This window comes from Papaver somniferum, unplaced genomic scaffold, assembly GCF_003573695.1.
Source record: "Papaver somniferum cultivar HN1 unplaced genomic scaffold, ASM357369v1 unplaced-scaffold_83, whole genome shotgun sequence".
Taxonomy (NCBI): Eukaryota; Viridiplantae; Streptophyta; class Magnoliopsida; order Ranunculales; family Papaveraceae; genus Papaver; species Papaver somniferum.
The window spans coordinates 3,151,681-3,165,081 of record NW_020651304.1 but is presented as its reverse complement, the minus strand read 5'-3'; the positions used below and the strand labels follow the sequence as shown (position 1 = coordinate 3,165,081).

Below are 13,401 nucleotides of genomic sequence, written 5' to 3'. Positions count from 1 at the left end.
ATTCAACAATGTAAGAAAAATATTCTACAACTCATTTTTTGTCACGCGATAGCAAAATGCTGAAGCTTATTTAGTTGGGAAAACGTTCAAAGAATATTTGAAGTCTAATGAGGGGCGAATGCGAAAGAGCTACAATGACATCTTTGCAACGTTTAAAAAATAAGAATAAAAAATATTTTTCAGATATTATTTTGAGGACTAGAATACTAAAAGAAATAAACGAAGAAGTGATTTCATTCTTATGAAAACAAGTAACATAACAGATATATAGAGAACATGATAATATGAGTCTTTTCTCAAACCATCAAATATCGTAGAAACGTTCACAATAATACACGTACACAACACAAATATAGTTACAAGTTTGTCGAGTTGGTTGCTAAAGTGTTAACTTTTAAGACCAACCGGACTCATTAAATCCAGAATACCTAAAAACTACAAGAAGTATAAAACAATCTACACAATTTCCTAAAACTAGATAATTTCCAAAATTAGTTACAATTATGTATATACTCATGTATACGAATCACAAGCCTGCATAAAAAATAGGCTATATAAACCAACAAAATAACATGGTCACTGTTACATAAACCCGGAAAAATAAAAGAGTTTTCGTGTTACAACAGATGAAGTTTGAGAACAATAAAAGATATGATTTTGGAGAAAGAGAAAAATATCGCTCCACAACAAAATAGTTTAAACTTCGGATCAAAATAGTCCAATATATAGATGAAGAACATATCGTTATGAATCAACTAATGTTAGGTACGACACAACAAAAAAGAAAGTACAAGTGGCGCCCTTATTTTCTTAATAGAAAACAGATGTACTCCGATGAAAATATGAGTTGGTATGACATATACATGGAGACAAATATCTATAGGAGATCACGATTTTGTAGAATTATCCGATTGAGTTTTATGAACTAGATTAAATACGATTACAATAAGATCATACATATGTACAACGAAAAGAGCAGAAAAAAACACGAGCTAATTACAAAGTTTAGACAATATAAAAAATTATATAAAGACTGGAATGACATCACGTTTAACCAATTTTTAGAAGTGGATGATATTGAAGAAATCAACTATGCAAGATGAACTCTGTTATTTTCACGTGACAATAAAATGCATGAAGATTATTTACTGGAGAAAACTTTCAGAAAATATTCAAAGTATAATGAGGACCGCATGCAAAAGAACTACGGAGACATCTTTGCAACATTAAAGAAATAGATAATTTCTGTTTTCTAGATTTATTTTGAAGAAAAAATTACTAAAATAAACAAACGGAGAAGTTATTTCATTCCTTGGAAAATAAGTAATTAACAAAACATATATATACAAAGCATGATAATATGAGTCTTTTCCTAAACCATTAGATACACTAAAAAGCAAGGCTCATATATTAACATAAACACATGACACAAATACACTTACAGGTTTGTTGAGTTGGTTGCTAAAATATTAAGGTTTAGGACTGACCACACTAAGTCCAAAATACCTCAAAAATATATAAATATATCAAACAATCTACACAATTTCCTAAAACAGACGATTCCAAAATTAGTTAGAATTCTGTACAACAAAAATACAGTGTAAACATGGATATAATTTGGGATCAAGAAAGAACGAAAATACACAAAGAAGGTCACTGAAAATCGTGAGCAATTCATATACATATAGATTTGGTTTCAGGCTAAATGACTAGCATAATTCAAATAGGATTAAAAGGCTATGTGATACATTTTACAATAATATGTATGACTTTTTTCGTATCATTTTTTAATCAATATATATTACTGCTTTCTTATTTCGGTTGAATGTAATATATGTACTAATGAAGAGTACCACAAGTATCAATATGTGCATATCTAGGAATTTTAATTATAATTTTTGTTTGGAAATATTGAGTTACTCTGTTATAAGGGTTACATTTTTTTTTTTTGGTTCATTAATTTTTGTTTGGAGTTATTGGGTGATAAGCAAAAACAATAGTACATTAATTTTTTAATGTCGGCATGTATTTTATGGAATACTTTTCATTAAATATATAGACCACATCATTATAACATGCATTTTCATGATTGGGGAGCATCATAAATTCACAAAGAGTAGTATCATCAGTGAATTAAAAATAACAAGTTAAGATAATTGAGAGTCTAAGTAAATTTCTTCCTCTATTAAAAAATGACAGTAGATTATAAGTTGGAAAATTGTTTAAGTTCCAAATTTAGCATGCTGATATACCAACTACTTTTAGCTAATCTAGGAGCTTAGACGTACTGATGCATTAGTGTCACGTTGATATAGTCCCTGCAGTCTACTACATGTCCTTTGTGTAGGCTCGCTTTAGCTTGGCCAGATTAGGCTTACAATCACATGTTAAGTAAATCACATTTGTTTGGCTAAAAAAATTTACCGTACTGTATTTTCGACATAAAACACCATCAATTAATTTTTTATGGAGTTGACCCAATTTGAGCACTTCTGTTTTGTATCATTATCTGAGTATATTTAAATATGTTTTGTAGAGAAAAAAGGTTATCCCTTTTGTTGTTGTCTGATCGCTATCCCCGTTACGTACTAAGCTAAATTGATTTATAGTTGCCAACATGAATCCATTTGTTCTTTTGATTTCTCTATTTCGGTGTACAATAACGATATATAGTTTTGAAACTAATAAGGGATGAAATTAAATATTTAGTTGTAATCTTTTTTAATGTACTGTTACAAAGAAATAAAGTACGTACACTTAAGACTATAACGAGAGGTTGAGGTGGGGCCGTAAGGAAATTAGAATGCCCAAAAGAGGCTTGAAATTCATGGACGGGTCATAAACGTCCTCATCCACTTTTGAGAATAATTTTAAATGGATATAAATTCTTTTGTTATCTTAGTCAATTAACATTCATGGCAAGGTATGCTATAACTCCAGTTTATATTGGTCACATTATCTTATGGTTTGTTAGGTTTGTAGCTATGTCAAAAGGCATTTTCACAGATAATGTTCATGTATAATCAATGATCACCATTTTATTATCCTGAATCAACGAATAAAATAGAAATCAAGAATTTATTTTAAGAACTCACCGATGGTAATATCAAGATAATATAAACCAAGATAATTAGGCCTGTCAATATTTGTCCGATATCCGGTATCCGTTTCCGAGTATTCGAGATCCTATAGGATTTTATCCGTTTTATCGGATATCGGATATCGGATCGGATATGTTATCAGATATTTCTTCCTTAACATATCGGAAACGGATTAGACCCCATCCGAAATGTTAATATCCGATATCCGATAGTATAGGAACTTATTTGTAATTTATCCTAATTTCGAGTCTAGTATCGGATATTATCGGATATTGTCGGCTAAATATCCCATAAGTGTCAATTATGAAAATGTTTTACAAGGGTTTTTAAACTTTTTTGTTATAACCGGATACTATCGGATATTTATCGGATATCCGACAGCTTAGCCTATCGGAATCGATATCTGATTTTGATATCCTATAGGATATTATCGGATATCGAATATCCGGTAGTGCTTAACATGTCGGATATCGGATTTCTAAATATCCGGTGGATATTCTTCCGTTGACAGGCCTAAAGATAATTACAAAAACAAGTTAATGATACTTTAAAATATTCTCACAGAATATACCAAGCTATAAACTCTGTGTCGGATATCGAAGATTACATGATACATGACACTAGGCAGAGCTTAAGCCGGGACCGTAAAGCCCCGGTGATACCTGGTCACTGTTATAAAAAAAGGTGCACTTTATCTCCTTGATCAAAGAGTCAATCAGTGGACAGAATTTACCGAAAATTATCATCCGGCGATCGGATCATCCGGATGGAGTTTGACTTGGACGGCTAGGAAAGACTCACGGTCATATCAAGTACCGGCGTGTGGGTGAAAACTGAAAAGTAAAAGAGACATTGATAGTCACGAAGAAAGAACAAACTGATTACATGTTCATCGTTCGTGGATCTCTTTCTCCATCTGAAATTAAATCGATCAATCTCCGGAGAGAGAGAATTTTTATCGATATGGCATCAAGATGGGGATTCACAGGGAACAAAGGAAGGTGTTACGATTTTTGGACAGATTTCAATGAATGTATGTCCAATTGTAGAGAACCTGAAGATTTTGCTCTTCTAAGAAAAGATTATCCTGAGTGTATTCATCATGCTAAAGAGGTTCGTTTGTTGTATGGATCTGATTACTGAATTTCAAATTAACATGAAATTTTAATGAAAACCCTAGCTTTCAATTTAGAGGTAACCTGTTGGGTCTTTTTTCTTATATTAATGTACCAATTAAGTTTTCTAGATGTGATTAGCTGTTCCGATGACATGTTCTATGTTGGTGGTGATTTGAGCTGAAAATAACATGAATTTTGGTTAGCCTCTTGGAAGCTCGGATTTTAGGAATCGTTTGATGTATATCAGGTGTTTAAGATTTGTAATAAGATTTGTAATATTGTTACAATTTAGGGTATTAGGTTTACGATTTCTGGATAGATTTCAGTGAACGGAACGTATCATCCACACTCCAGAATGATGTCATAAGAGGTCACATTATCACTTATATGCTGCTCGGGATCAGTAAAGTTTGATATCAGGAGCACTCAAAGCAGGTATTTGCCTGCTTCTATTTTTCTTGGTTTTTATATTGAACTGCCAAACTAAACTGTTTGAAACATATAGGGTGTATAAGAACAGATTCAAAGACATGATAGTCCAATACCGAACTTACTGGAGGAGGGAAAGATGCATCAGTTATAGCTTTGAAGAAGGCCCCAAAACTTGAGAATGCTAATACCCAGAAAGGAAAGATGTGAAGGATTAAGGAACTCCTTGCATGAGGTTTGTTTCAACTACCGCTGAAGCTGTCGCACTGTTCAAATTTAAGCAGCAATGTAAAATAGATACGACATAAGAATTTCTTAAACATTGATTGCAGTGATGGATTGTATCTCCCGTGACTACAATATGCTGAAGCAAAATAATTCACTGATATGTTCGACTTGAAAATAGAAGCTACGATTTGAGGTTGCAATTGATTTAAGACTCACTCTAATAGGTTTACTTTTATGGGTCCCTTGATACAAAGCCATGAAACTGGGTCCTGGCCATTTCAGACATCCAACTTAACACTATCATCTGTTTGGAATACTTGGGTTGTTGGGTTTATCATCATATCGGTGTTTACCCGTGATTGATTGGAACTGGACTTGAATTGATTATATTGGAAATGTTCCATTCAAATCATTTTCTACCGTGATTAGAAAGAACTTTTTTCCTAAGTAAATGACCCTCCAAGGCCCAAGCATCTATTTGGAACAATGTTAAAGATTACATTCCACACAACTTAAACTGACTGCTGATGCTCCTCTTGCTCCTGGATTTCTGCCGTTGAAGCCAAATTTCATGGTGTACAAGTCAAAGAGGTATGTGCAGTAATTTCATCCCACATGGATTGCCTGCTGCATCAATAGGTTGCCCATCATTATCTTCATGGGATTCAGATTAGACATAGAACTAGAGGGAAATTAATCTTTTGAGTTGCTGCTACTGATCTTCAAGTTTCTGCTTTATGAGATTTTAGCATTATACTTTCGGGATCATTTTTGTTAAACTTTATTATATGAATATGAGGGACTTTGGGGAGGATTGCAAACTGGGATTAGTCTCCAGATAATAACTCTTTATTATGTTACAACTGTCATGATTGTTTTGTAGGTGCAATTATAGAAAGATAGTCAAATGATGCAGGTTCCGATGAGAAAAAACCTTCAAAACTAAATAAGTTTGAATAACCTTAAAGAAAGAATATACTAGGTTGTACTGGATTCCCAATGGCAGTGGATAAAGGCTCGCTCTCGATAGGTTTAAAATCCTCCTTTGATTTCCTTGCTTTAGTTGATTTAGTTATGTAACACATTTTATAATACAATTTAATTACTCCCAATTCCCAAACAGCATAATGCAATTAAATTACTCTCAATTGAAAACTAAGACTCGAAAAACAAAAAAGAAGCAAGACAATGGAATTCAACGGACAAATCTAATGCTGTTTTTCTTATCATATGCTTAATATCCTTTGATGATTATATCACTTATCTATTCATCTCTCTTGCATTAATTTTCTTTTTGGCAATAGGTGAGTTTTTCCAGTGTCTACCAATCTCCATTTCTTATCCTGCTGTGTGAATGTGCGTGTGTATTTGTAATGACATTTATCAAACTTGAACTGTAAACCGTAGGATGGCAGTTCTACAGGTGTCACATCTGTCGTAGTTAAAGAAGTGCTTTTGCATTTCTGATAGTTCTAATATTTTGTCAGTGGTAGATCACTTAGGGAATAGTTGGCGCCAGGAATGGTCCAAGTGTGAACACGATATTCGATCTTATAAAACATGGGAAATGTTCTGATGGCTTTGAAGTAGGGCATGTAGTATCAGTTCTGTCGATGTTAATTCTTAACTTCGTGCACATGCATGCTGCATAAAATGAACAGTAACTTTAATTTTGTATTAGATCATGTTACCTTTGAATAGCTCGGACGTCGGAGAGGATTCTTAGCAAGGAATGGTTGTAACTGGACTTAAAAGTATTAAGGAAAAACACACTAGAACTTTTTTGCTACTTCCGATCCATGTATTGTTGTCGGCGTTAACTGTTCCAGCACTTTCTCTAGCAACAATGTCTACCACGTTGTCAAGATGTAAGTCTTATCTTTGGTTTGTAAAATACCATGAAAGTTGAATTTATGAGAACCAGCGTTGGACTGTATTGAGGTTGATCTGTTTTATATATTAAGTTCTTAATGGTGAAGGCATTTTTAGGTCTTTTGGTTATTTTTTTGGGTCTTGGTTAGTTCGTGAAAGAAATTACCTTATCAGAAATGAGTTTTATTTCAGAGACCTCTCCTATATGCTTCTCTAAGGATTTTAATTGAAGAATGATTGTGGTATATGATTGCCAGTGCATTAGAGAGAGACTGATAGTGGTATATGATTGCCAGTGCATTAGAGAAAGGGTTATCAGATAGGGCGTTTTAACACGTTATCCCTTTCAAAATGACTTTGAGAGGACTGATAGTGTGTTTTTTCCCATTACGGGATAGTGTATTTGATAGTGTTAGAGAGAGAGATTAGATATAAGACAGAAAAAATATATATTTGTGACGCCCACCCCCGAGGGTCACATGTTTTTGCCGCTTAAAGAGGTGAAGTAGTGTGAGAACGAGTTTGGGGTGAAATACTCCCTCTCTACTCTGACATTTTCCTACTCCTCCGTAGGATTTGCTCTTAGAGTTCCCGCTATTACGTGGTAGCTGAGTAACAGGTCCTTGAGCTAGGTCTGCTCATTTGTATATATGTATGGTATGTTTCTGCATCATATGGATTGTTTATGTGATTGGTTCACCCACCTATGTTTTTGCTTATCCGTATGTCGGAGTTTAAGCATGGTTTGTCTGGATTTGCTTGGGAATTTAGACAGGTGTTGATTTTGAAGCTTTTCTGTTGTTCAACATTTCTTGCTTGGTGTAGACTCAACTTTATTGGCTTGATCTTGCTTGCGTAGATTTTTCGAGGCAATACCCATGTAACTGGTGGCTGTTACCTAATCGGCTAATCTATTGTATATGCTGATTTTTTCATCGGGAATGATAACTTGGATTTGTTCAACGTCTAGGCAAGTCAATACAGTTGGTTATAATGCATACTGAATTAAGAGTCCATATAGTTGGTTATAGTGGAGCCTTTGAGGTGTGCAAGAGGTTGCAGTTTAAATATATAAAATTCAGCACATTAGTTCTATTATTCAGCATTTCTCCAATGCAGTCGAGACATGTGTTTTAAGGAAAGTGACTGCGTTTTAGCTGCCTTCGCATCATTCTAATTTGGTAACTTGCAAACAGTATACTGAAAATTGATTCTCTTTATTTTTCTCCATGTACAAGTTGTGCCGCACCGTTGTTCTGACTTCGCTTCATTTTACTTTGGTCTTGCAATGCTTTGGTATACTGAAAATTGATTTTCTTTCTTTCCATGGACAGGTAATGCTGCACGGTTGGTTCACTTTTGACTAGGTGTGAAGAAGACAATCCAACATGGTTAGAGATTCAAAGTGACTGATAATTTTTTTATGGCGAATAATGGTTAAAACTCTTGAAGTCTTAAATCTACTCTTAGCACTCCCTCACCTTCTGTATTTCGTCTTTGGAAACCTATAACCAAGTGAAACCTCATATACCAATGGTTAAAATGATGCCGTCTCCCAAACAAAAATGGTCATCTGCATCATCAAGGGAATATTCATGCAGAAAACTCGGGCAATTCCTATCTTATCCCAGAGGTATTTTTCGTGTTCATGTTATCTTTTTTCTTAGATTTTAGATTTTAAGTTTGAGAAATGACGACCCAGGTAATGTACCTGCATTGAATCCCGGTGTGCTAAAAGATATGCCCAATTCTCGAGATACTAGGTTAGGTTTTTGTTCCTCAACTCTCATATCAATTTATTATAATAATGTATCCGGAACTTAGATTGATGTTTTACTGTTCTTAGTTGGTGAAACCATTTGATGGAGATTGAAATGGAAAAGATGAAAGTAAATCAATTTTATATGTTCAGCAATTTTAATATCTCAGTCCCATATATAGTTAATATGATTTATTATTTTTTTGTTTCGGAGTATGTGATTTCTGTGGAATCAGAAGCCATATTACCATCTGAGTTATGCGGATCCATGACTGGACAATCTACGTGCACGAGTATGAACCTGTAATGTAATGGTAGCGTGTCTGGCTCTTATGTCAGAAGGTTGCGTGTTCGAATCACGTCAGGTTCACTGTCCGACTTTAATTATCCTGAAACACATTGAAAAAAATAGCATGATAGGAAAAACAAGAAAAGAAGATCTTCAGATGGGTTTGGGTTATATTGTCTCCTATGAATCACATGAAATTGAATTGATATCTACTGAATCATGTTACTAAGTCGTGTCTCTATTTCCTTTTAATTTTTTCAAGGATGCAACTGAAACTTCATTGTCAATAAAACTACTTGAGTAAGAACCATCATGGCAGTACCATCATGCTTCAATCTTAAAGTTTTCCACTCATTTTTTTTGGATTTTTACCAAGCAACCTATTCTGTGAATTTTTTTGCTTTCAAGATTGTAAATACATTATTAGCTTGGTATTTGTTGTCTATCCAATATATATTCGTCATCCTTGCATAGTTTGGTCTTTTCAATATGGTATAGAAGGTTACACTATAAACGTATTCTTATGTAAAGTTAAAACTGGGATTGTATAATGTACCATATAAATGCAACATGTTGCGGGCTGACTCCCATCATATTTCCTTTCCGCTTTCCTCCACATTCTCTCTGGGTGAAACAGTGAAGAAGAAAATTGATGTAGAAAAGGAAGTTGAAGATTATGTAACTTAAATTCCGTGCTCCTTTATATAAAATGGCCTTCTGTTTAAAGTGCCGAAAAAGAATTTAAAGTGCTGAAAAAGAACGCATCGAAGAACCAGCAAGTTAAAAGAGGGAATAAGCACACACCCGAGTTTCCTCTTAATAAGGTAAAAATGTTATTGATGGTTAAGTCGGTCTCTTTACACATTTTCAGCATGGGCGGCCTGTTGCAGGGACTCGCTATTGTGCGACAACGTAAGACCATGTGTAATAATAACAAACTTTGTTTTTTTCACTTAAAAAAATTTGTCGTTAGTAGTGCTTTGTTAAAAGTTTAAGGAGTTGAGCAAAGATGGATAACAGGGAATCCATCTACTACTTTGAAGAAAAATGAAGGAATATGGAACATTTTTCCTGAGGGTAGATCCATTCGCATGCAAATTTTTACTGCATTCTCACACGTTGTACGCTGTATTTTCTTTTGAATAAGATCTAAATGGTATAGGATTTGAAGCTAATAAAATGGGGAAGTGTTTCTCTTGCATATCTCCGTATACCTAATTCATAGACTTATAACGTCATCATCTACTACTTTGAGAATTAATCATTGAGATTATGATCAGTGTGAGATAGTGTAAGAATTAACATGTAAGTAGATCTTTTTTTTTCTTTTAAAGCGTATAGTGGGATTATAACAAATACAAGCATTGAAACGAAGGAATTAAGATATATATGAAACAAAGGTACATGACCAAAATAGATGGAATTTGGAGTCAATAGAAGATTCAAATAACAAAGATGGAGAAAACCATGAGGAGAAAATATGGAAAATTAGTGGTGCGATAACAACAAGAAGATTTGTTTAGAACGTCAATAATATTAATGTCGAATTACGTAAGATTTTTTTCCCCTTTTAATCAGTTATATTTTCTAACGAACTTTTCCTCTTATCAAGAGATGATGTAACTATATTTCTTTTTGTTCATGTAGTAACCATTTGTAATTTCAATCATGTCATGGTTATTCAGTCTTACCAAAAATAGGGATGTCTATAATATTTTAGAAATTCCGGACAAAAATTTCGGAAAATGGCCTCTTTTATTTCAATATAGACAAAATAGAAACCATACATGAAAATTCGATAGTATATACCAAGACAGATATTAAAATTAAGTTTTTTGTTGAGTTAGTCAGCTTTAAATTAGCAAGGAGAAAAGATTAACCATGAATTTGCTCCTCAATAATACTTACACTTGAATGTACGAAATAATAACTTGGATTTTTAAGTGCCAGCATGCGTATTCACATGTACGTCTACGTTATTTATTTATTTATTTCCGATGATAAAGAAAAGGTTACCAACCTAAAACAAGACATTGGGATTTAGATGCAAGATATTTTACCAAAACTTAATTAACTTAGGTTATTATATTTTATTGGACGCTCAAGTGAGTATTCCTATTTTGAGTGTTGGAATAATTTTTTAAGAGAATTCGGCAGACATATTAGCGACCTATCAACATTTGATAACCACTACACATTTTAACCATTACTCATATATGTTTACAATACTGACCATGCGCCCGAATTAACCAAAAATCAAAGTTGAACATCTACAACATCAATGTGCTCCGGATCGTCTTGCTTTAATTATTTGGTGAAATAAAACAAAGAAGAAATTTTTTTGGGGTAAAATTGTTGAATTGGGTATGTATACGCCGTATTGAACTCCAAAATATTGAATATCTCATATGACATTTATTTCTCTTTTTTGATTTTTGGATAATTCCAAAAAATATGAATAGTGGAAAAATTTCATGATGAAGTCTTATATGAAAAAACTGACCATGTTCTCTTTCAAATACTAAGAAAATATAATATACAAGATCTATTTAGTTGCAGAAACATAATCACCCTATATCAAAAAACAAAAACGCACTAAAGGTCAACCAAAGGTATAGGCTTATCATGTTTTAGGATCATTTATAGTTGGCATAATGATGGAAAAGACCTAATTGTCTATAATTGACGTAGACAAACCACATAGATGTTGTTCTTTCCAACTCAATATGTTATGGATGTCTACCCACATCAATGTGGATAATTGTTCCTTACATTGTACACATTGATGAGTGTTACATATAACATTATGCTTACGATGTGTCAATCATTAATGCACGAATTGTACGATGTCAAAAAAGAAAGATATGGATGACGTGATCTTTATCTTTGTAATTCCAAGTGTAAAGAGTTGTCAAGAAAATCGGTTATCAATAACAAGATGTACCAAGTGTCAAAATTATCTAATAATTGTATCGATGATGAATACACATGTGACATAGTTTTTGTTTAAAAATCAAAAATTGTTCTAAGTTACTAGGGAAGTATTTCGTCATAAACTAATTTTGGCAATGCAAGTTTGCAATTCTCATAGGTCCATTGCATGTTATAATATGTTAGATAAAAACACCCACCATCACTCATGTAAGTCACATTATACTCTGACTGTAATTTACTTCGTCCGATGGATGGGTGATGTTCACGTTTATTAGTGGCCACGATTATCCTGGAACCAATAAATAAAAAAAGGCCTCAAGATTTTTTTGTTGGAATTTTTTAATAGTGATACATGGATAACAAAAACTGGATTGTATCAATGAGTATACCTTGATAAAAGAAGACTGTTTGACGCATAACAAAGACTACGCGTCATATAACACTAATAAAAGGCAAATCATTGATTGTTTTGGTAGTTTGAATTCTTATTCAAATTAAACTATTTTCCCCTTCAGAATAGATTTACTAGATTTTTTGTTTTAAAATTTAGATTTAGTTTTATTAAAAAAAATCTCTGAGATAATATATGAAAGCAAATGTTGGGATTGTCCATTTTTTTTGTTTCAAGTAACAAAAGACAAAATCAAGGTTGGGGCAGAAAAAAGAAGACTCTTGACTGTTGTTCCTGATTCTCATGATGATATTTATTGTTGGGTGTGGATGAAAGTGGTAGCAAAGATTATGTACTTTCCTTTATGGGGGATTGTCTTTAATGATGTGACAATAATAGGATAACAAAAAATTAGGATGAACATTTTAATTTTTCTATATAAGTTGGTAAAAAACTTTAAATTTTAATTTTTCATGCATTTGTTTTATTAGTTTTTGAATGATCTTCAACATTCGAATATTATTTCTTTTGGAAAACTACTTGAATGGATAATTTAGGGCGTATATATGACGAGGGAAGATCCGTTGACAACCCCATTTTTTAAAATATCTAACAATGAGTTGCGGTTGTCAGATCCTTGACAATAGAAGGTCCTGATCTTATAATTATACTTAATAACCAGATGGGGGATTCCTAGGAAATCTATAACCTGAACCATCATTTGATCTTTTTTTTTTCTCTACTGAGAAAATTGTTAAAAATTGAAATTAATTGAGAAATTATCTTCAACCCGTGGATCATATAGATCTTGGCAAGGTTCATGATAAAAAGTAAGAAAAATTTGTTTTGGCGGTAATCAATCCTCTGTTCAAGTGTTACTTACCCTAGACAATATTTAGGCATCAACCAATTTTTGTAATATAATGTTTAAGTATCAAATGATTTTAGGGTACCAATTAATTTAGTTAACCAACAATCGGGTACTAATTGATTTAGTGGAATATTGTGTGGATTTTGATCGGATTTTACAGGAAAAAAAAAACAAATTCATCGTCATCACATTCATATCAAAAATACTATCACCACCAGCACAAGAATCACCATGGACATCAAGTAAAAAAATATGAACATCCAAATCATCATAATAGTTGTGGGCTATCCAAGTTATCTACTTTTGGTGATTCTGATGATCAAGGTTTAGAATAGAAGTTGAGTTTTGTTGTTTTGAGTTCGGTAGGAAGGAAGCTGAAAAAAAGAGCTCTCTAAGTGAGCGAGAGAAA

The 13,401-nt window shown here is 33.1% G+C and overlaps 1 long non-coding RNA gene across 2 annotated transcripts; it reads left to right on the top strand.

The window, feature by feature from the left end:
* The first annotated feature begins 3,943 nt into the window (after positions 1 to 3,943).
* LOC113345794 lies at positions 3,944 to 8,663 on the top strand. Of its 2 annotated transcripts, XR_003358301.1 has the most exons (5): positions 3,944 to 4,654; positions 4,725 to 4,883; positions 4,981 to 5,467; positions 5,760 to 5,906; positions 8,083 to 8,663. It is a non-coding gene; the product is annotated as an uncharacterized LOC113345794 (long non-coding RNA). The 2 variants fall into 2 exon arrangements; XR_003358300.1 differs by lacking the exon at positions 5,760 to 5,906.
* Positions 8,664 to 13,401: the final 4,738 nt, after the last annotated feature.